Here is a 23,386-nt window from a genome sequence, read left to right as displayed (position 1 = left end):
GCATGTTCACATGTTGTTGTTGTTGTTTTGTTTTGTTTTGTTTTGTTTTGTTTTTCTGGGCCATGTGCAAAGGAAAACATCAGCCCTGGAATTAATTGCACCTTGGAATTAGTTGAATGATTTCAAGTGGCCAAGAGCTTATAAAGAAGACCCAGGATGGCACATCAAAGGTAGGCATATAAGGACACTTCCCCCAAAAAGGTTCTGTTTCAGTAGAGACCTGGGAACAAGCAGATTGGGAGAGGTCAGAGGAAACAATTGGAAGAAAGATTGGGAGGTCAAGGAGATCACAGCATGGCAGAGAAACTCAAAGAATTTCAACAAGCTTAATACAGAACGGGAGGACGAGAAAAGCTGGAAACACAAGGTGATGGGGATGTAGGCCGGAGTCTGGGTGGGCAGGGCCCTATAAAATGTTGGGTTTTAGCTGAGATCCATGGGGAGCCAGCAGAGAGTTTTAAGCTGGAGAGTTTTAAGCTTGTGTATGTAAAGCTACCCTGACTGCTCTGCAGGAGACGGCTGGGGGGAATGCAGGGTTCCAGGAAAAACTCATCTATGCAGTCAAAAGAGTTCATTCCTTTGTGACTGAATAAATGGGTTCTTTGAGGAAGAGCATGAATCGGAGTCTGGCCCAGCCAGGACCCCCAACACATGTGGCCTTTGCTGAGAGCTGGAAAATGCAGTGTGGGCTACCTGACAGCTTTCTCAGCCTGATTTACAGGTGTGTTTGTTGTGCTTACATCATAAATCTCCACCCCGAGGACATTTCAGTTCTGGTATTTATTGACCAAAGACAACTTGTATTAAAAAATGTTTTGAGATTTTGCCAGATAATCACTATGAAATATTCAAGAAAACATGCTGTCCTCAGGTCAATGAAATTCTGCAAGTAGCTGATTTTGCTACTGGGCCAAATACCTTCCCTGTCTACCATTTTATTGCCTTTTTGTAAAATTTGTTTTAATCAAAGAGGCGGGTTCTTCATATGTGTCTCTTTATCACCTCACCAGTTCATCAAGTGAAGACGGAGAGAATTATTTTCAAAAGATTTCCCTCAGGGCCTGGGAAAGTTTTGATTCTTTTGAACCAGAACTTTTGGCCAAGTGTGTCTCAGAAGCATTCATGGGGCAGAACACCTGGAGAACTGTGAAATGTAGATCCTTCCATGTAAAAAAACAGAAATGTAAGCTAACTCTGACACTGATGCCAGATTCTAGTCTAAGCAAGCTGAAGACTTGAGGGAAGAATTCTGGAGAAAAACTAAGGAAAACTTCTCAGTAATCAGCTTTGCTTAGGGTAAGCCCATGTGCGTCCTTGAGCATGGCTACAGTAAATTCAGAAAGTATCCAAAATGATCAATATTATTGACCACCTTACCCAGTTCAAAAGAAATAGTGTCCCAGATGGACCACAGTCAACCATTGTTTTCAATCAAGAGTGAAAAATTCTAAGTATGCAAGGGTTGGAGTGTCAAGGTAGAGAGATTGGTATAAGAAAACACAGAGTTATCAAACAGCACCCCAACATCTTGGAGAGCAGGTGTCTCTCTCAAAGGAAAAGTCTACTTCTTGGGCCCAGGAGGCTGTGGGCACCTCGGGATGTGAACCCCAGCTTTGTCAGAGCTTCTCTTCTCTCAGTAGGCCCTGGAAAGGCTGATTTTAACATGGTGGTGGTTGTTCAGCCACTCTGTCATATCTGACTCTTTGTGACCCCATGGGCCGCCGCATACCAGGCTTCCACGTCCTTCACTATCTCCCGGAACTTGATCAAACTCATGTCAGTTGAGTCAGTGATGCCATCCAACCATCTCATCCTCTGCTGCCCCTTCTCCTTTTCCCTTCAATCTTTCTCAACATCAGGGTTTTATCCAATGATTTGGCTCCTCACATCAGGTGCTAAAGTATCGGAGCTTCAGCATCAGTCCTTCCAGTGAATATTGAGGGTTGATTTCCTTTAGGGATTGACTGCTTTGATCTCCTTGCTGTCCAAGAGACCCTCAACAGTCTTCTCCAGCACCACAGTTTGAAAGCATCAGCGTGGTGGATCCAAGCTTTAAATGTGAATTCCTCTTTTTTTGAAACAGTGTGTGGGCCAAATGAAACACATGTGCAAGCCAGACGAGACCAGGGCCACTGGCTGTGGCCAATGTTAGACTGTTCCTATGAATTCAGAGTCATGGACAGTTGAACAACTGTTACTCCTTGTAGTAAGACTTTGGCCCTTGAATTTTTGTAATTAGGCAGACTGGGCATTTGTTGTTGGGCTCAGAAATCTGAGTGTTTCAGAAAATAAAAGTAGGGAGAGTTGATGAATCTCTGCCTCCTGCCTCTGTCCCTGCTGAGGCCTCTGCTGCTCCCTCCTCCTGATACCATCTGCCCTCGGACCCTTCTGTGAATGCTGCCCCTGCCTTTTGCCCCTTCACTTGGGTGCTGAGTCTGCTCTTTCCTCTACTAGTGGGAATAGTCATGATAATGGCTGTTAGTGACCTGTCACGTGGGGGCTGTAGCTTTTCCATCCCATCATCCCATCCAGTCTTCACTTTGAGGTTGATGCCATTCTCAGCTTCCCAAGGGTTACAGTGGTAAAGAATCCGCCTGCCAAGCAGAAGACACGGGTTTGATCCCCAGGTCAGAAAGAGTCCCTGGAGAAAGAAAGGGCAACCCACTCCAGTATTGTTGCCTAGGAAATCCCATGGACAGAGCAACCTGGTGGACTACAGTCCATGGGATTGCCAAAGAGTCAGACATGATCGAGTGACTGAGCACGCATGCGTGCCATCCTCACCCTCACTCCACAGAGTGGCTCAGAGGATGAGATGCATGCCCAGGGCCATTCGTCTGCTAAGTGGCACATCCAGGATTCAAGCCAAGCTGCCCATCTCTACACCCACCTGTGCTTCTTGTACCAACTCCCACCATGCATACCTGGGCTCCATGGTTCTCCACCAGCCCACCTGGGCTTCCATGCATTCTGATCTGAGTCTTGCATTAGCAGCCCCCTTCATGAGCATGAGGGTCCCCATTCCTGCGTGATTTATCCCTCCATGGGGGCAGAGGGCACACACTTTGAATTGTCGCCCAAAATTGAGCAGACTGAGACTGACTCTCCAAGTGGTTGTAGGAAGTTATGCACCAACTATCCTGGTCACTGCACCACCATCCATCCAGTGGCAGAAGGTACATCCTTGGAGATGTCCCTTGGAGTCATATTTGGAGAACCCTTCCCCCCAGCACAATCGAATCAAACAGCAAACTCTGTGGACGGATGCCTCAGTATCACTGATATCTGTCAGCTTCTTACTATGAACACTCCTGCCTCAGCAGTCTGAGCCTACATCACTCTCAGCTGGAATTCAGAGCTTTCCATCTGGTCTTTGCTCATGGGGTCTTGACCACTCCTTACTGGTCTTCAGATAAAAATCACAACCTCTTCGTCTCTGCATGAGCTGATCCCTGCCTGCCTCTCCTGATTCATGTAGATTTCAGCTAAAAGTCCTCTTTCTCCAGCCAGTGCAAGTCAGGCCCCTTCTTAAATCCCAGCTGTGTCCTTTGCAGCATCTATCGCCATTTCAATTAAACAACTAATTGCAAAACTGGGTAATGTTTGCCTCCCTGGCAAGAATATCAGTTTCATGGGGAAAAGGATGGAGCTGTTACTCTTGGATTCTTGGTGCTTATACAGTGTCTGCTAACTAGCAACCACTTACTTCATAGATCTGAATAAAGAGAAGAAAAGAGTGGGGAAGGAGAGAATCCTTCTATAGGATCCAAGCAAGAAATGAAGTCCTTTTATGGCCATGTGAATTGCTTTCACAGGAAATTCATTGTCATCCCAAGATCCATCTTGTTCTTTTCCTTGAAAGGGTACCAGTCTCACCATCTCCTTCTGTCCCACGTCCAGGATTCTCTTCCCTCCAGCCAAGCTCTAGTTTCATTTTGAGATTTGGAATTTTAATCTTTGAGATACTGTTTCCTTCTTTTAGGGACTTTTCTGAAATTTCATCTGCTAGCATTATCAGATCCACATCCCCTGAAGAAGGGAACGGCATCAACCGGGCACAGCACATCAGCCTTGCCCAGAGCACACGCCTTAGGGGCGTCAGAAAGGATCACTGGGTGTCACCAACCTCCACAATAGGTGCACACTTCTGGCTGCCACCCCTGTTTTAAAACCAGTGAGGGAATCTAGATTGCTTGCGGAGATTCTGGTCTTACAGAATTATGGGATGGAAGGCTTCTCAACCTTTAGCCCAGATCACATTCAGAATTCAGAACTCAGAATTGCAATGATAGGAGAGCAATTTGCTTGAGACTTACAAAGGAGGGAGCCAGAACATGTCCACATGCCTGTATCTCATTTGATAAACAGCATCAACCTCTTCTATTCTGTAAGATGCTACAGCTCCAAAAAGTTTGTTCAGGAAGAGTATTGAGAAATAGCCTTGCATCATGCAAAGGAGTGGGAGCCCAGGGCGAGAGACTGAACTGCTCATCATCCAGAAAGTTTGCACGCATGGGCTCTGCCATTACCGGGAGACGTGTGTAATTATCGAGCAGCTTGGGAGAGGTCTCTGACTGAAACCCACAAATAAAACTCTCCAGTTCCTGGTGAAGCTGGCTTGATCCCTTTCCAAGGGAAACAATGACTCTGGGTAACCTTTTAACGCATCTCCTTTTTTTCTCACTGATGCTGGATAATTATTTATTTTGTCGTCTAATTAGTTAATTAGGCTGGCATTGTGTTTTAAGTCGAAAATCCTGTTGTTTAGGTACGAGGAAATGGCTTTCTGTTTGTTTGGGGTTTTTTGCAGGGTAATGGGGACTTACTAATTGAGTGGCTGGCTCTGGGTGAAGCCGCTCAGGGACAAGTGCAAGGTTTTCTGGGAATAAATTGATGCATTAGCAGCGGAAGGTTGTGTTCAAAATAAGAGCACCTGGGTGCAGGCAGAGTCTCGGTGGCCCGTTTCCCTTGTCATTTCACTTCCTCATGTTTATGTGGCAATTTACAGTTTGCGAAGCCCTGTTCACTTAAAATAGCTCATTTAGCTCTAATGCAAGAGCCGTTTGGAATGCATTTTATTGCTGCTAATTTACAAATGGGCAGCCGAGGGTCTAGACAGGCAGGGGCTTGGCCCCTGTCCCTCTCTGCCCTGCTCTACAAGCTGTCTGTTCCAAAGAGGAAATTCAATGGGGGAGGGGAGGCTTGGGAGGGAAAGATCCTAGGTGTGAATCCAAGTTCTTCCACTTTTTAATCTCATCCAACATCCAGCAAACGTTAGCCACATGTCTGTCTAGTCCCAGGCACAGTGCAAGATGCGGGAGGCACTAAATGAATAACATGGGCCTCCATGCTGCCCTGGACCAGCTTACATGACTGACACCCCTCTGTCAGCTGGGGAGGATGCCGTTGACCCTTAAGGACCATGATCAGATTGAGAGGCAGAAAATGTAAAGCTCGAAGCCCAGCCTCGGGCACCTCGTAGGTGCTTTAGGATAGGAGCTAGTCTTAATCTGACTCTAGGGTCATCGCTCACTTTATTGAGACACAGGCTTAGGGTCCACTCCTTGGAGACCTGTCCTTTAGCAGGGTCCTCTGGGAGTGGGGCTTAAGTGGAACCTTCCTCGAGAAAGAGGAGTCTGGTGGGCTATATACCATGGGGTTGCTAAGATTCAGACATGACTTAACTACTGACACAAGCACCCAGCTTCTGGAAGTGCTTTTCTAGTGGGTCTAGGGTGGGCTTGGACCTGGGTTTCCTGTAAACAAACACCCCTAGTAACCCTAAGTAGGAATTTGGGGGCCATACTCTGAGGAACATCATGGGCAATGATCTTTGAGTTCCCCCTACTCCATCATCTCCTGATTCCAGGAGAGAGGCAGCAGACAGATAAAAAAACCCTCCACTTTCTCACCCACCTTTGAAAAATACTGGTAGAGTGAGAGGCCCAATCAATTAGTATTTTTCAAAGAACTTGGAGATCTGTTTTGTTTTTTTAATAAGAAAATGAACATAAGTGCAAAGCATCATGACTACTCATTATTTAATTTAATGATTTGTGAAGATTCTGTTGCCATGGTGACTGAGCACTATTTATAAAAATTAAGAACATAAATTATAAATAATAATATTATTACAAGCAGAAGGGACTCGAACCTCTCAATCAGAAAGGAATAATTTCCAGATGGGGGAAAAAAAGTCAACATAGTTTACATCACGTATGGGGAAGAGTGTTGGCTAATTTGCATTTGCACAGTGTTCTAGAGGGAGAAATCAGGTCAGGATGATGGTTTTATGTCATTAATATGACAGCCTGTGTCTTTGTATTCCACAGGGTGCCTGGTGATTCAAGAGAGTGAGGGTGGGTCTGCCAATGGTGTTGGGGACAGCCTGGAAGCAGGGGTGGGATGTCAGCTCTGAGACAGTAGAGTCACTCCCTCCTCCCCCCTGACTCCCACCCACCTGGTGGTACAGGTCAGCATCCTATTGGTTCCTAGACTCAGGGAGGCTCAAGCCAGTGCGCCCCCACTTCAGTTATGGCAGGCAAGATGGAGTTCAGTCCCATTAGACTCACTTGGATTTTTTTTCCTTTTTTTTTTTTTTTAAATTTCTATTGGAGTCTGGTTTCTTTGCAATATTGCGTTAGTTTCTACTGTACAGCAAAGTGAATCAGCTATTCCTATGCCCTCTTTTCGGGATTTCCTTCTCATTTAGGTCACCACAGAGCACTGAATAGAGTCCCTGTTCTATTTTATACATAGTAGAAAGTGGTGTATATATGTCAGTCCCAATCCCCCAGTTTATCCCATCTCCCCCTTCCCCTCTTGTTATCCCCCTTTGTTCTCTATGTCTATGTTTCTATTTCTGCTTTGTAAATAAGATCCTCTGTACCATTTTTTTTCAGATTCCACATATATGTGTTAATATTCAGTATTTGTTTTTCTCTTCCTAACTTACTTCACTCAGTGTGACGGTCTCTATGTCCATCCACATCTCTACAAATGACCCGATTTCATTTCTTCTTAAGGCTGAGTGATGTTCCACTGTATATCTGCATCACATCTTCTTTATCCATCCCTCCGTGATGGACATTCAGGTTGTTTCCCTGTCCTGGTTATTGTAAAGAGCACCACAATGAACTCTGAGGTGCATGTCTTTAAATTATGATTTTCTCCAGGTATATTGTCAGGAGTGGGATTGCTGAGTCATATGTAGTTCTACTTTTAGTTTTTTGAGGAATCTTCCTACTGTTCTTCATAGTGGCTGTATCAATTTACATTCCCACCAGCAGCACAGGAGTTTTCCCTTCTCTCCACACTCTTTCCAGTACTCATTGTTTGATAATTTTTTTCCAGCACTTATTGTTTGTAAATTTTATGATGATGACCATTCTAATCCAGGTGAGGTGATATCCCATTGTACTTTTGATTTGCATTTCTCCAATACTTAGTGATATTGACCATCTTTTCCTGTGTTTGTTGGCCATCTTTTCATGTATTTGTATGTCTTCTTTGAAAAAAATGTCTATTTAGGTTTCCTGCTCATTTTCTGATTGGATTGTTTGCTTTTATGATATTGAGCTGTCTGAGCTGTTTGTATATTTTGGAGACTCACTTGGATTTGATTTGTGTATTTGAGCACTTGCCATAAGGCTGTTGATGCCAGGAAGGCAGGGCAGCCAGGGAGACTGAGCTAGAGATCAGGGGACAAAATTGCAGCAGCCAGATCCTATGGGTCACCCTATTGTCACGCGAGTGTATGTTCCTCGGTTCTTTGTCTCGTCACAACAAAGGTTTGGAGTGACGGACACTAAAGCCCCCTCGGCATGTCACAGCTCTCGGGTCTTGGATAGACCGTTACAGCTCTCAGGTCTCGAAAGGACCATGTTATAGCTCTTAGACAAATCAGTGTTACTGCTCAGTGTTACAGCCCTGTTTTATTTAGAAGATAGCAGGAAAATCCATCTCTGAGGCAGGAGGGCACGTGGATCCAAAGACGTGAAGAGAAAAGCACCCCAGCGTGCGGGGGCAAAAGAGAGAGAAAGCTAGCTTTGGCTCCTCTTTTTATATGTTTATCTCTCCCTGGGCCTGTCCTATGTAAATTGGGCCAGCCAGGAGTGTTTTTTGTTTTACCCGAGGTCCTCACTCCGGTCTTCAGTCTTCGGACCTTCTTTTGTTCTATTTTCACTGGCTTTTCCCTTCTTTGTCCTTTAGCCACTGCCATTTTGGACTCCTTTTCCCTATTCTACCTACCTAACACTATTAAGTGTGGGGTCCTGAGCTGGGAGCAGAGAGACACAGGAGAGGAACTGAAGACAGAAGCTCCACCAAGGTCCCTCACACTACCTAGTGGAAAAGCCAATAGCAGAACCCAGATACCCTACATGTTAATTCAAGACAAGTTTCCAGGTCACACTCCTTTTCTTAAATATTCCCAGGATCCTGAGCCCAGAAACTATGACCGTGGATAACTGATTGGCACTCCTGTCACCATCCTTGTGATGTCCTGATCAGTTCCGTTCAGTTCAGTCGTGCCTGACTTTGTGACCCCATGGACTTCAGCACACCAGGTCTCCCTGTCCATCACCAACTCCTGAAGTTTACCCAAACTCATGTCCATCAAGTCGGTGATGCCATCCAACCATCTCATCCCCTGTCATCCCCTTCTCCTCCTGACTTCAATCTTTCCCAGCATCAGAGTCTTTTCAAGTGAGTCAGCTCTTCACATCAGGTGGCCAAAATATTGGAGTTTCATCTTCAGCATCAGTCCTTCCAATGAATTGATTGATCTCAGGATTGATCTCCTTTAGGATGGACTGGTTGGATCTCCTTGCAGTCCAAGGGACTCTCAAGAGTCTTCTCTAATACCACAGTTCAAAAGCATCAATTCTTTGACACTCAGCTTTCTTTATAATCCAACTCTCACATCCATATACGATTACTTGAAAAACCATAGCCTTGACTAGATGGAACTTGGTTGGCAAAGTAATGTCTCTGCTTTTGAATATGCTGTCTAGGTTGGTCATAATTTTCCTTCCAAGGAGTAAGTATCTTTTAATTTCATGGCTGCAATCACCATCTTCAGTGATTTTGGAGCCCCCCAAAAATAAAGTCAGCCACTGTTTCCACTGTTTCCCCATCTATTTGCCATGAAGCGATGGGACTGCAAGCCATGATCTTAGTTTTCTGAATATTGAGCTTTAAGCCAACTTTTTCACTCTCCTCTTTCATTTTCATCAAGAGGCTCTTTAGTTCTTCTTCACTTTCTGCCATAAAGGTGGCATCATCTGCATATCTGAGGTTATTGATATTTCTCCCGGCAATCTTGATTCCAGCTTGTGCTTCATCCAGCCCAGTGTTTCTCATGATATACTCTTCATATAAGTTAAATAAGCAGGCTTTCAATATACAGCTTTGACATGCTCCTTTTTCTATTTGGAACCAGTCTGTTGTTCCATGTCCAGTTCTAACTGTTGCTTCCTGACCTGCATACAGATTTCTCAAGAGGCAGGTCAGGTGGTCTAGTATTCCCATCTTTTTCAGAATTTTCCACAGTTTATTATGATCCACACAGTCAAATAATTACCTACAAATTATACATAGAATCAGACTGAATTACCCTAAGAGATTACTCCTGGAAGCAGAGGGAAAGGGACAATGCCAAATCTGGTTAGGCCACTCATTTCCCAGTGGAGTTGACTGTGGATTACTAGCCATGTTTATCCAAGGGACTTCCATTTAAATGATGTCCTCCTTATAGATTCCCCAGCCAAATCCTGTCCATCCCACTAAATGGATGGACTTATTTTATGGACTAAAATAAGTCACCACTGATTCCAGGAATCCTCTGAATCCTCAGTTGCCCCTCATATTTTGCAGCAACATGTTGGAAAGTAGATACCAGGCATGCAAAAGCTGACACAACACTCACTGTGTAGGGAACAATGCCCTCAGCTTGATCCTGGACTAACCTTGGCTCAGGGGGGCTGCATCTGGGCAAGGGAAGGCAGTAAGATTCTACAAGCCATTAGTAGGAACCCCAAAAGAATGGCCCTTAATATAACCTTCTCTTTCATGGAATTTCTTCAAATTAAGGTGCTTTTAAGGATGCAGATTTAACCAAGACATAGTCCAGGCACTGATAGCAAATGGAATGTTTACAGAATATAATTGCCTTTCCCCACCATGACAAAGGGAATTAGGTCTCTACAGAGCTGGTGCTAAAGTGAATATTTGAACATTTCATGAACATAAGATGAGGTGTGCCATACAAGTGTATATTAAGGAGGAGAGTGTTTAAGCACTAAAACTCATACTCCCTAACTTCACCCCTCAAAAATAATCTAAAAAAAATAGCTGTTTTTTACCAGTGGAACTATGATAGATACTGTCCAATAAAAACCTAACAAACACTTTTTAAAGGTTTAGGGAGGGTCATTACCATACAGTTTTTTTTTTTAATTGGAATATAATTGCTTTACTATGTTGTGTTGGTCTCTGCTACAATGATGTCATTCAGTGATATGTATAGATACATCGCCTCTCTCTTGAGCCTCCCTCCCATCCCACATCCCACCCCTTTAGGTCATCGCAGAAAACTGAGGTGAGCTCCTTGTGTTATACAGCAGCTCATTGCTAGCCCTCTATTTTACATTCAGTATCTATGTGCTTCTAGGCCAATACAACTCTCTCAGTTAATCCCACCCTTTCCTCTCCCCTCAGGCTGTCCACCAGTCCTTTCTCTACATCTGTGCTTCTATTCCTCCCTGCAAATAGTTTCATCAGTACCATTTTTCTAGATTCCACATATATGCATTAATATATGATATTTGCTTCTCTCCTTCTGACTTACTTCACTCTGTTTGATAGGTTCCAGTTTCATCTACATCACTGCAACTGATTCAATTTCACTCATGTATATGGCTGAGTAATATTCCATCGTATATACATACCACAAGAGGAGATGAAGAGACTTCCAGAATTCAAGGAATTATTTTTTTTCCCAGAAGTCATGTAAGCAGATGCAATGGACATGCTGCATCTCTAGACAGGAGCCCCAAAGACCAAGCCTGCTGAACATAGCATTTGATGCAGGCTGCATTCACCCCATCCCCTTCCTCCCTGCCTCACTGGTTGTAAAGTTGAGGAAGAATACTGCTCTGGATCCACATAATCTCCTTGGGGCTTCAGTGGTTATTCTCATTTATTGGTCATGACAGCACTTTTTTTGAAGAGGAGGAAAATGTAATTCATCCATACCATTTACAACTGAAGAAGCATGGTATCCAGAAAGGTTGAAATTACACAGAAAGTCATGAGCCTGATAGAGTTCCCCATGACCTACAACCTGGAGCTAACAGTGATCCTCCATCCAGAGACCCCAGAGTTGGACAGCCTTCAGCCCAGCCACATTCCACTCCCACCTCCTGCTTTGCAATCTGCCTCTCGACCTGCTGGATCTATCTCTTCATGTCTTGCCTAAGCGATGGCCTGATGGGGTTCTGTTGTCCTTCCTGAGACTAACTGAGGAATGGAACCCTCCCTGCCTGCACAGGTCATGGGCTCCCAGGGGCTACATTCACCTACACTCACCCCTGAAAATGTATGATTGCTCAGTGCCATTCAGACCACACCCTAATCCAGGGATCTCTCTGATGACTCTGCCTGCATCCCAGGCAGGTCTGACCTGAGACACAGCAAACAGCTGACTTCTTCCAGGTATGCTTAAACCTGTGTGAGGACACAGCTGCCTAAGGGCCTCCATACCAGTGTGAGACCTGGACAATCCATGTCTGTACTCTAGAAAACTCCAATGAAATAATCGTCTGTTCTCAAATAGCTGAATGATTGGCACTTTGTGATCAGAAAACATTTTACAATGTTGATTATTTCTTCCAAATGAGACAACGTGGAGGCAAAAAACAAATAAATAAAGCATGTGATAATTGACTAGTTGTAGGATAAACTGTATGGCAGGTATGGATGTCTTGCTTGGAGGACAGCCCCAGGGCCCCACATCCACAAGAGAACCTGACCACATGGAGTGTGAGGACAAGGACTCAGACCATGTTGATTTTCTTCATATGTTTGGCCCGGGTCCATCCTTCCACAGGCTCTGTTGATTGATACAGAACCTGCAACAGGCTGTACTCTTGTTTCTTAGGATCTGGCTTGAGTGGACTGTATGAGATTTCCTTTTTCTTTTTCTTCCAGGAGAAGGTGGTAGGAGGGGAATGAGAAGAGGAGGATGGATTCATTGGTTTGAGTCCCATAAATAATAATTCATCAAAGGTTAGAAAATGATTTGTTTTCTGTGGAGACACTGCAGGTTCCTTGCCCAGCGTTCAGATAAACATTTATTTAGGCAGATAGTTTATGAATTATACAGTGCTTTATAAAATGGGGTGGTGGGGAATAAAAGGATAGCCTCTTGAAGAGCTTTCCTTGGATCCATCAGAATAGAATGAGCAGTTCTGGTCAAGGAGGCAAGGACTCCAACCCTTGCCCTGCCCCTCTGGCCACTTCTGGTCACTCTCCGCCTACTCAGTATTGATCAGAGGCCTCTGGACTTGCAAAGGAGCAGGACCGAAGTGGGCTGTCTTAAGATGAAGGAAACCAATGGTCCCTCTCTCAAGACAATGAAAGTGTGATACACACCAGACAAATTTTTCATCATATCCAATGTGCACAGGCTACTTGAAGCTCTCCAAGAGGACTCTGGGGCTTCCCAGGTGGCACTAGTGGTAAAGAACCCAGCTGCCAATGCAGGAGACGTAAGAGACTCAGGTTAGATCTCTGTGTGGGGAAGATCCCCTGGAGGAGGAAATGGCAACCCACCCCAGTATTCTTGCCTGGAGAATCCTGTGGACAGAGGAGCCTGGGGGGCTATAGTCCACAGGGTCAAAAAGAGTCAGACGTGACTGTGTGACTGAGCACAAACACAAGAGCTCTGTGAAGGTCCTTGGACCCAGTGAGAGAGAGCACCTGTAAACTGATTTTATAGACATGGAAATCAAGCACAACCAGGAAGGGGCAGGTCAGGTAGCAAGCCTCTGATTCGGCCAGATGAGCCTCAAGCCTTTCTGACTTCTGATCTTGTTCCACATAGAAAACAAGAGACTCAAGGCAGAGGCATAGCCAGTGGGGCATGGAGGTGAGTTCTCTGGCTGAGAATCTGACCACTCAGGTGCTTGGTGGTGGCTATGAGACTAGAGACATCTGAGCACCCTCAGTGCTTAACGCACACTTGTGGGGATCATCTGTGCAATATTAGTTGAATTAACTCAACAAAAATATGCTGATTTCTACTCTGCCTCAGAAGTCAAGGACACAAGAGTTAAGGACACAAACATGAACAAGACAGAGTCTGTTGAAGAAATCAAAAGAAAAAAAAAAAAAAAAGCTAAGTGTCAAGTGGTTTGTAATAAAATGAAGCTATATTGAATAGAGGACACAGCAAGAAAGAGGGGTGAATGATGATTTCTGCTGGAGATGTCATAGAAAGTGTCAATCAGGAAATGAGATTTGACCTAGGTCTTAAAACACAATGAAAAGGTCACCATATTGATTAGGGTCCAGAATGCATTTAAATAAGAGGAGAAAAAGAAGGCAGGTTGGGTGAAAGAGAGGAAGGAGGGAGGGAGAAGGATCCAGAAAAGTAGAAACTACACCAGGTACTTCAACTAGAGGGAGTCCAATCCTGGGAATTGGTTATATGGCCCTTAGAACAGCTGAGGATTAAATATGAGAACAATGAGAGAATCTAGGGATTTATCACAGCTGGAATCCACCACCACCATCACCAGGAAAGGAGGTGGTGATCTCAGAACCCAGAAACTGGCGTACAATTGGGCCAGGGAAATTCAGAACCAGGGTGGGTCAATTTCTAACATGGGTACAGGCAGGCAGCTTGATGTCTTCCCCCACTGTGAGATGAAAACTGAAACTCATTAGCCATTTCCCCAGGGTCATGTATCTGGTAAGACCTGAGTGGGTCTCCCTATCCCCAGAGATTTTGCCCTTAACCATCCTCAACAAATGCCTCTCGGTATTGAGGCTTCACTAAATACTTTGCTCATTAGCCAATTCTCAAAGTGTTTTCACGGAGTTCCCACGTTTCAAATCAAATTTCTTTCTCAACCAAATTTTCCAGGGTCTTGGTATGCTAATCCCAACACTATACCCTACTGGCAGCTTCTTGCTTTTAGGAAACATGGCAAAATTTTATTCTTCTTGTAAAAATTTTAAAACAATTATTATTTGTGATACTTTGTCAGATAATTGAGTGAAAATAGTTTTATCTTAAGTAATAGTTTAATAGTTTTATCTTATTGTGAGAATTACATATCTGGCACCGAAAGCATAGGTCTTATGAAATCCCAGCATCAGCGACCTTTGGGAAGAATTTAAGGATGGTGACCCCAGAATGCAAATATGGGACCTCATGTGAATCTAAGATACTTTCTATTGATGAGTTAAGTTGTTGCCTGCACCCCAAATCCAAACTGTTCCAAGCCCCTTTGGCAAAATAGGTGCCTCTGTTACAGGCAGTTTATGCTTCAAGATTTCATCTTGGTCGTTACTGCTGCTGCAGCTGATTTAAATATTTTAATGAATGATGCTATTGTCTCTGTGCCTGGGGGTCTTTTCAGCAGAGGTCGCAATTTGAAGGAGGAAAAAAACAGAAAAATAGCTCTAAAAAAGTCAGTGACGATGGATGACTCACTTAGGATGTGTAGTGAAACTCAAGCTTGAGGCTCCTGTGTTAATGAAGGATGTCCCCCCAAACCCCGGTGTCTGGCAGAGGAGGGGTTTTAGAGGCATGGAGGTGTGTTATTGGAGAAACTAAGGCCATCTCCCAAGAGCATCATCACCACACTGTACCATCAACCAAAATTAAGGGACTGGATGGACATTACAAACAAAGTCATTATAAGCATCTGGCATTGAGGGTGCAGGGGAGGGGGTGGAAAAGAAAGTAAATCATTTAAATAATGTGGGGAATTCTGCCTCTTATTCCACTGGAAGAGAATTTCTGTCCCAATGTGAGCATAACTGGGAAGTGTGACTTCTGTAGCTCAGTTGCTCAGTTATGTCTGATTCTTTGCAACCCCATGAACTGCAGCACACTGGGCTTCCTTGTCCTTCACCATCTCCCAGGGTTTTCTCAAACTCACGTCCATTGAGTCAGTGATGCCATCCAACCACTCATCCTCTGTCGCCCTCTTCTCCTGTCTCTCAGTCTTTCCCACCATCAGGGTCTTTTCCAATGAGAGTTCTTACATCAGCTTCAGCATCAATCCTTCCAATGAATACTCAGGACTGATTTCCTTTAGGATTGACTGGTTTGATCTCTTTGCAGTCCAAGGGACTCTTAAGAGTCTTCTCCAGCGCCACAGTTTGAAAGCATCAATTCTTCGGCACTCAGCCTTATTCATAGTCCAACTCTCACATATGACTACTGGAAAAACCACAGCTTTGACCATACGGATCTGCAAAGTGACTTCTGTATGTTTACACTAAATAAATCCCAAGTCCAACTAGTGAGAATGTCTCACCATGGAGGGAATGACTCCAGTGTTTCAAGATGGGTAGCTCTCTTGCAACATGGATCTGAAACTTGGGTCTAGTCCTGCCTCTGATGTTCTACTGAAGAACAGCAGCATGTTCCACCATGAAGGGAAAACTGTAGGTGATGAGCAATTGAGAGATGGTCCACCTGACTCCAGCATGGCAGCCTGCAAGGGATAGCAGATTTTGATCTTGTGTAATTTCCAATTTTCATGCTAACTCTGGACCTTTATGGTCACAAAGCCCATTCATCCACTTAACCATGTACTTTACAGTTATAGATCACTTTCTCTGATTCAGGCAGCTAGCTGAGGATGCCCAGGCTACAGTGATGAACAGGTTTGGGGTGAAGGAGATGGGCAAGAAGCAAGAATACCCACAGTGTGGTTTCAGGTAGTGGTCAGAGTTATAGGAACAGTGAAGCAGAAGGAGGAGGTGGGGGCAGGAGCTGTCCTTTGGAATTGGGGACCCAGGGTCTGCGAGTATGTCTCTGAGAAAGTGAAAATTCAGCAGATACGTGCTGTGAGGCGAGGGTGCCGGGGACAGATCCAAGCAAAAGATTCCAGAGAAAGAAGCTTCAAGTGAAGAGCTGGGCATATTTCAGAAATAGCTCATATCTCTATTCACTAAATCTGCGTGATTCCCAGAAGAAAACAGTGAGGTGGCAGGTGAAATGTGATTAACTCTGTTTTAGACATAAAGAGCAGGAGAGTCATGAGGTTTCTCTCTGGGGTGTGGCCAAGTCCAGCAGAGGAGGCAGAGGCAGATGTGACCTTGGAAGGCACTTCCAAGCAGAGTCCGGGGACGGAGCTGAGAAAAATACACCAATGGAGGCTAGGCCAGAGAATCAGAATCTGTGGTCAAACAAGGATCAGGCCATGGTCATGAACACAGTTGCCAAGACAGGCGCAAGGTCGAAGGCCAATGCCAGGAATTCGTCAGGGCCAGGGAGTCTTGTGTGGACAGTCCTGCGTCGAGAATTGATAAAGTCACCAAGATAGAGCATGAAAGGGTTTCACAGGGGGCACTAGTGGTAAAGAACCCACCTGTCAATGCAGGAGAAGTAAGAGACTCAGGTTTGATCCCTGGATCAAGAAGATTCCCTGGAGAAGAGCTTGGCAACCCACTCCAGTATTCTTGCCTGGGAAACCCCCATGGACAGAGAAGCCTGGGGGGCTACAGTCCATGGGGTCACAATGAATCGGACATGACTGAAGTGACTTAGCATGCACACACACACACAGCATCAAAGCTCTCTCGAGAGCCTTCTAGGAGGCTGGCTTCCTGAGATTTGCTCTTGCCTACTTGTAAATCTAGGTGCAACAGGTGATGACATTTAAATATACATGGAATTAATTGTTAAAATAACACTTTAAAAAGAATAATAAGGGATCATTTGAAATGGGGGAAAGGGAAATCCAGGGAAGCTCTTGAATGAAATGGCGGCCATAGTCATCTGGGGCTGAGAACTGAATCACTGGCAGCAAAAGCCAGGCTTCTATTAAGGAACTGTTGCATGAGCAGAAACAAGGACATTTCCTGGGGGCTAATTATCCAGCTCTGATTTATGTTTTGCGTCCTCACATAAGAGATAACTTTCTCAACAGAATTTTTATAAATACACCTAGCTCCGCTTCTACTGGGAAGGTACACTGTATTTGGTGTGTATTCATTGGCTATCTTTTGGGAAAATTCCAGGTCATGGGTGGGGTACTGGCTAGTTTTTGAGCCCCACCTGTGTCAGAATCCTGCCTATTTGTAAGCCTTCATTTCTCCTCTAAACAATTCCCAGAGCATAGCCAGACAGGGAGGCAAGCTTCCACTACCATGAAGCCCTTGGGCTTGCTGTGGCCAGTGTAGACATGGAGAATCCAGGAGCCAACAAAAGAGGTATCACCCATTGCCTACACCCTCGAAATTGCCACAGATTCCCTTCCTTGGGGATCTGGTCTTGAACAATGCAACCAGCACGAGTCCATCATAATTAAAGTTTTCAAGATTTCTGCTTCAGTTGTTCTGCTCAAAAAAACATAATCTCTTGGAGGTTGAAATGATGAAAGTAGTATTTACAAAGACTCAAGGGTCTCAATCACTGCGCCTTGGAGGGCAGCTGGGAGGGGGAAGAAGGTCAGGGGGAGGACAGGAAGTGCTTTCTGCTCTGGGAAAGTTCTGGCAGGCAGCTAACAGGAGCTTTGGAAGATTGACTCTTCCACCCTCCACCCAAGCCATTATGCCGCCATATTCCCTTCTGGGCTAATCCAGAACGTGATTCACTGAAAAGGTTTAGAAATCTCACCTCCATTTTCAGACATCTCAGCTGCTGCAAGGAACTCTATTCTCTTCAAGACCTTGCACCAGAAATTTGTATGTTTACCTGCAAACATTTATCTCATACCAAGGTAAGATCAGCATCACTGGTCCATTGAGGTCAACATGTTGTTGCCAGAACTAATGCAAATCATGTTCAAGAAAATTACATGTGTAAAAATCCATAAGGTTAGAAGGATGAGATGCTCAAATTCAATTCATTTTTAATAAATATCAATTGAGTACATTCTATGTAATACCATATATACACATAGTACGTCTATGTCGTCACCTTCATGCTGGGCAGCAGGCTAAGTCCTAGCAATAACAACCAGTAACTTCTGTGAGTGCAGAAGTGGCTCAGATGGTAAAGAATCTGCCTGCAGTGCAGGAGACCCAGGTTCAATCCCTAAGTCAGGAAGATCCCCTGGAGAAAGAAATGGCAATCCACTCCAGTATTCTTGCCTGGAGAATCCCATGGACAGAGGAGACTTTGGCCACCTGATTCAAAGAGCTGATTCATTAGAGAAGACTCTGATGCTGGGAAAGATTGAAGGCAGGAGGAGAAGGGGATGACAGGGGACAAGGTGGTTGGATGGCATCACCGACCAAATGGACATGAGCTTGAGCAAGTTCCAGGGAGATGCTGAAGGACAGGGAAGCCTGGCATGCTGCAATCCATGGGGTTGCAAAGAGCTGGACTTGACTGAGCGACTGAACAGGAACAGCAACTCCTGTGAAACTACAGTTTAATAATAACAAGAACAACAACTTGTGTGAAACTACAATTTGCAACCGTTGTCTCCTCGATTTATACCACAAGCCTGTGAGATTCTAATTATTAATATCATTTGACAGACAGAGGACAGGAAGACTCAGAGACACCAAGTAACTTTCTCAGGGTCACACAGTTATTAAAACAGTAAAGCTGGGCTTGAAGCCAAGTTTTCAGATTTTCAGTTGAGAGCCCCATGCTCTTCAGGAGGCTGCTGGGGTAGATACGGAGCCATCAGAGCTGAAAGATTAATACTTTGTTTAAATACGATGGGAGAGTTTTGATTGATTCATACCAGTCTGTATTGGTCTCATACAGATTATTTTCCATCCGGGTCGTAGCTCTTAAAATTGAAAATCAAAATTATCAGCATGCATTGTGATAATCACATAGACACACGTGCACATACGGTTACTTACCTGTGTCAAACGCTTCACACAGATCATTTATGTAACCCACACACAATCCTATGAAGTCAATGATCTCATCATCCTTACTTTGCACAGGTTTAAAGAAAGGAAGTAACCTGTCCAGTCACATAATTGATGAGGGTTCAAAAACAAGCCCACTCCTGTATTCTTGCCTGTGAAATCCCATGGACAGAGGAGGCTGGTGAGCTACAGTCCATGGCGTCTTAAAAGAGTCGGACATGACTCAGTGACTAAACAACCAACTTGATTACACTTGCAGAGATTATAACTTCAAATAATGTTGCATTCACAGATCCCAGGGGTTCAGACTGTGATAAATCTTTGGGGAGCAGGGGACACAATTCAACCCATATGCTACCCATTGCCTTCTTCCTCACCCTCATGCCAGGCTTCCTCTGTCTCACTTCATAAAAAGGTCATCTTTCAGCTGGGAATTATAAAGTGCTCAAAGATGATAGAAGGGAAAATTGACTCCCAGGTGAAGGATCGTGTGTGTGTCAGGAATCCAGTCTGAATCATTCCTTCTTCCATCAATCCTCACAATTTTTTTTTTTCAGAACATGATGAGTTTCATCTTCCAAAGCAGAGTGTACTGATGAGAAGTGGAATTGAGTACGACTACCTCTTTGTTAAACCCGATTTTTGAAGCTTCCATCTTAAAAAATGTCCACAAAATATTTATTTTTAAGGTAATGAAGAGAGAAAAATCTTACCTTTACTCAGCAAACAAGACTCCCATGGTTCTAAAAATGATTAAGCCCCATATCCAATGTCTTTTGTGATTAACAGAGTTGTTGTCTATTCTATATATTGTGTTTTCTTTTTATTGTCTGAGATTATACTAGTTAAAGTCATTGCCTGTAAAGCTAGTATCCTGATATAAATGTTAAGAAAACCATTCACTTTATCCCCTTCATGGGTATTTAAGTATCTTGAACTGATAAGTTAGTAAGAAATCACAAAGTGTGCACAGCCCAATGTGATGTGATGTGAATACTCAGAAGGGAGTCTGAGCATTGAGTTACTCAAAATCTTCACTGCCCAGACAGAAACATGCATTTCCAAAGTAAATTACTTGTAAGACGCAACATCTCGATGAAATATTCAAGTTTAAACCCATTTTGTATTCCCAATTTTAAATACAGACACAAACTTAGGCTGTAGCTTCCCAGGCCATATCTGAAAGTGAGCAGGTGCATTGAATCAATCAGCTGGAGTTGGCAGACAGAAAAATAATCCTTCCACCCAAAGTCAACTGCAAAAATTCATAAATAAAAAACAGAGCTATGGAAAATCTCAGCTATACAGCAAAGTTTGTACATGTGCATTTAAAGACTTAGCTTATTTTTTCCCCAGCTTAGAGATTTAAGGGACCTGTTTTAATAGGCAAATATGTATGAACTTGACTTTCACCAAAAAACTTGTCTACAGTTGCAGAAGTTTTTAACCAGAGTTAACACTCGGGAGCAGAAAATTGTTTGCAGAGCAATGAAAGAGGAATTTGAAAATCTTGTTGAATCAGAATTAGCTGTGCTTGTGAACAGGAAAAACAGAAGGCCAGTTTCTTTGCCTCCTCTTCTAGGAAGCCATTCATTCTTCCTGCACCTTGGGGCATGTCCAAATCTAAGGAAGAAGGGGAAAACCCACACAGCAGAGGACCCCTTGTGTGGGGGTCCCTCTGATCTTAATCATCACCTGTTCAGTTCTTTAGAAATGGCAGAAATGAAAGTTGAGAGCATCCAGCTTGAGCTCTTTGGGTACCAGAGCCCCACAAGCCGTGTTCAGGTCCTTTCTTTTCTGGAAGATCCCCATCCCTTCCAATTGAAATGACTCAAATCCTCAGAATCTCACTCTGCTCAGCACACATTACTCCTCATACTCGAAGCGGTGCCCTCTGATTGTGCCAGGCCAACTCTGCCACCTTTAGCATAATAAACCTTGGGTCAACAATAGCACCTGAGCCCATCCCTGCTAAGAGAAAGTGATATGCAAAAATAAACAATGACTTAAAGCTGGGGCAATAGGCTCACTTTCATGCAGCCAAGACACATTTATAAACCCTTTGCTCACGATCTGCTCTTTTCTCACGATTTGCTAATAGACACTAACTGCAATGGCAATCCTGCCCCTTAGGCATGATTTGCCCTGTTTTTTTCTAATTTTTGCAGTTTTCCCCCTCTCTTTTTTCTTTTCCTCATTTTCTATTGACTTCTTTCTCATGCTCTTGCTTTGATGTTTGACTTAATGGTCTATTAATTTTCAGCTCAAGTCTAGAAGCACCATTGTGTTCATGACCTCTGAGCCAGGAGGCAGTTTAGGCAGGGTTCAGGCCAGAAGAGGCAGGCCAAGCCAGAGAAGTCACGGTGGGGAGAGAATGGGGAAGACCAGACGGCTGGTGATGCCCCCTCCCCGATGTCCTCTAATGCTCACTCCCACCCCCTCCAGACGTTCAAAGGCAAGTCAACAGCTTATCGTTCTTGACAACATTTGTATGGATGCTAAAGGGCCACATAATCAAAGCTATGGTTTTTCCAGTCATCATGTATAGATGTGAGAGCTGGACTGTAAAGAAGACTGAGCTCTGAAAAATTGATGCTTTCAAGTTGCGGTACTGGGAAAGACGCTTGAGAGTTCCTTGAACAGCAAGGAGATCCAACCAGTCCATCCTAAAGGAAATCAACCCTGAATATTCATTGGAAGGACTGATGCTGAAGCTCGATACTTTGGCCACCCACTGTGAAGAGCTGACTCATCAGAAAAGATCCTGAAGCTGGGAAAGATTGAGGGCAGAAGGAGAAGGGGATGATAGAGGATGAGATGGTTCGATGGCATCATCCACTCAATTGACATGAGTTTGAGCAAACTCTGGGAGATAGTGAAGGACAGGGAAGCCTGGCATGCTGCAATACATGGAGTCACAAAGAGTCAGACACAACTGAGTGACTGAACAACAATAATCCAGGTCAAGGACACGCCTGCAGGTCCATGCAATCCCTAGCTCAACTCCATTCTCATCTCAGAAAAGCACCCCTCCTCTTGCCTTCTTGTTAACTCTGTTTGCAATTATTGAAAAGGATATATCTGAAGGCAACCTCAAGATTGGGGGAGAAAGTGGAGGCAATGAAGTTTAGCGCACAAAGCAGGACATGTGAGGGTTCCAACTCAGGGATCTCATCTGACCACACCCCTGCCCTGAAAGCTTCTGGAGTCCCCCATCCCAAGTGGATAGACCCCAGGGGCCTCAGTCCATGTGCTTCTGAGCTGGCCAAGCTGGCCTCTCCATCTCCTTTTCTCTTTTTACTGTTTCAGGGGCTGAGCTTCAGACTCACCCAACACACTGGGTCTTCCAGGCGTGCTGCACTTCTTAGATGAGGAGACTCCTTGGTCCTCATTTTTTCCTTAAATAGCATTTGATCAACTATTAGCTGGACATCTCTGCTCCAGAAAAGTTTTTGATTTTCAGCTAAACACACACACACACACTTTTTTGCTAGATAGAAAATTGCATAAGTATAGAGTTATGACTATCGGAGAAGGCAATGGCAACCCACTCCAGTACTCTTGCCTGGAAAATCCCATGGACAGAGGAGCCTGGTGGGCTGCCGTCTATGGGGTCACACAGGGTCGGACACGAATGAAGTGACTTAGCAGCAGCAGCAGCAGAGTTATAACTATAGTGTGGAGGTGTATCTGTGTGTATATGTCTGTATTTCAGAGAGATGGAAGAGAGACCACATCATTCATTTTGGACTCGATCCCATGAAACAGTTGCATCTTTTTTTAATACCTCAGATTCCCTACCACCTTGATAAATGTTAGGTGCCTGATAGGTATTGAATGAATGAATGAGCTGCCTCCACCAACTCCTTCCCAGAAAAGAGGCCTCTCCTGAGTTCCCATAGCATATTCTTCTCACTTCTTCCTTGTTAGTGTTAGTCATTCAGTCGTGTCTGACTTTGTGACCCCAGGAACTGTAGCCAGCCAGGCTCCTCTTGTCCATGGGATTTCCCAGGTAAGAATACTGGAGTAGGTAGCCAGTCCCTGCTCCAGGAGATCTGCTTGACCCAGAGATGGAACCTTGGTCTCCTCCATTGCAGGTGGATTCTTTACCATCTGAGTCATTAAGGGAGTCACTTCTACCTTGCTGCTACTGCTAAATCACTTCAGTCGTGTCCGACTCTGTGCGACCCTAGAGACGGCAGCCCACCAGGCTCCCCTGTCCCTGGGATTCTCCAGGCAAGAACACTGGAGTGGGTTGCCATTTCCTTCTCCAATGCATGAAAGTGAAAAGTGAAAGTGAAGTCGC

Source organism: Bison bison, unplaced genomic scaffold (genome assembly GCF_000754665.1).
Source record: "Bison bison bison isolate TAMUID 2011002044 unplaced genomic scaffold, Bison_UMD1.0 scf7180017864302, whole genome shotgun sequence".
In the NCBI taxonomy this organism is placed as follows: Eukaryota; Metazoa; Chordata; class Mammalia; order Artiodactyla; family Bovidae; genus Bison; species Bison bison.
This window is presented reverse-complemented; position numbering follows the sequence as displayed.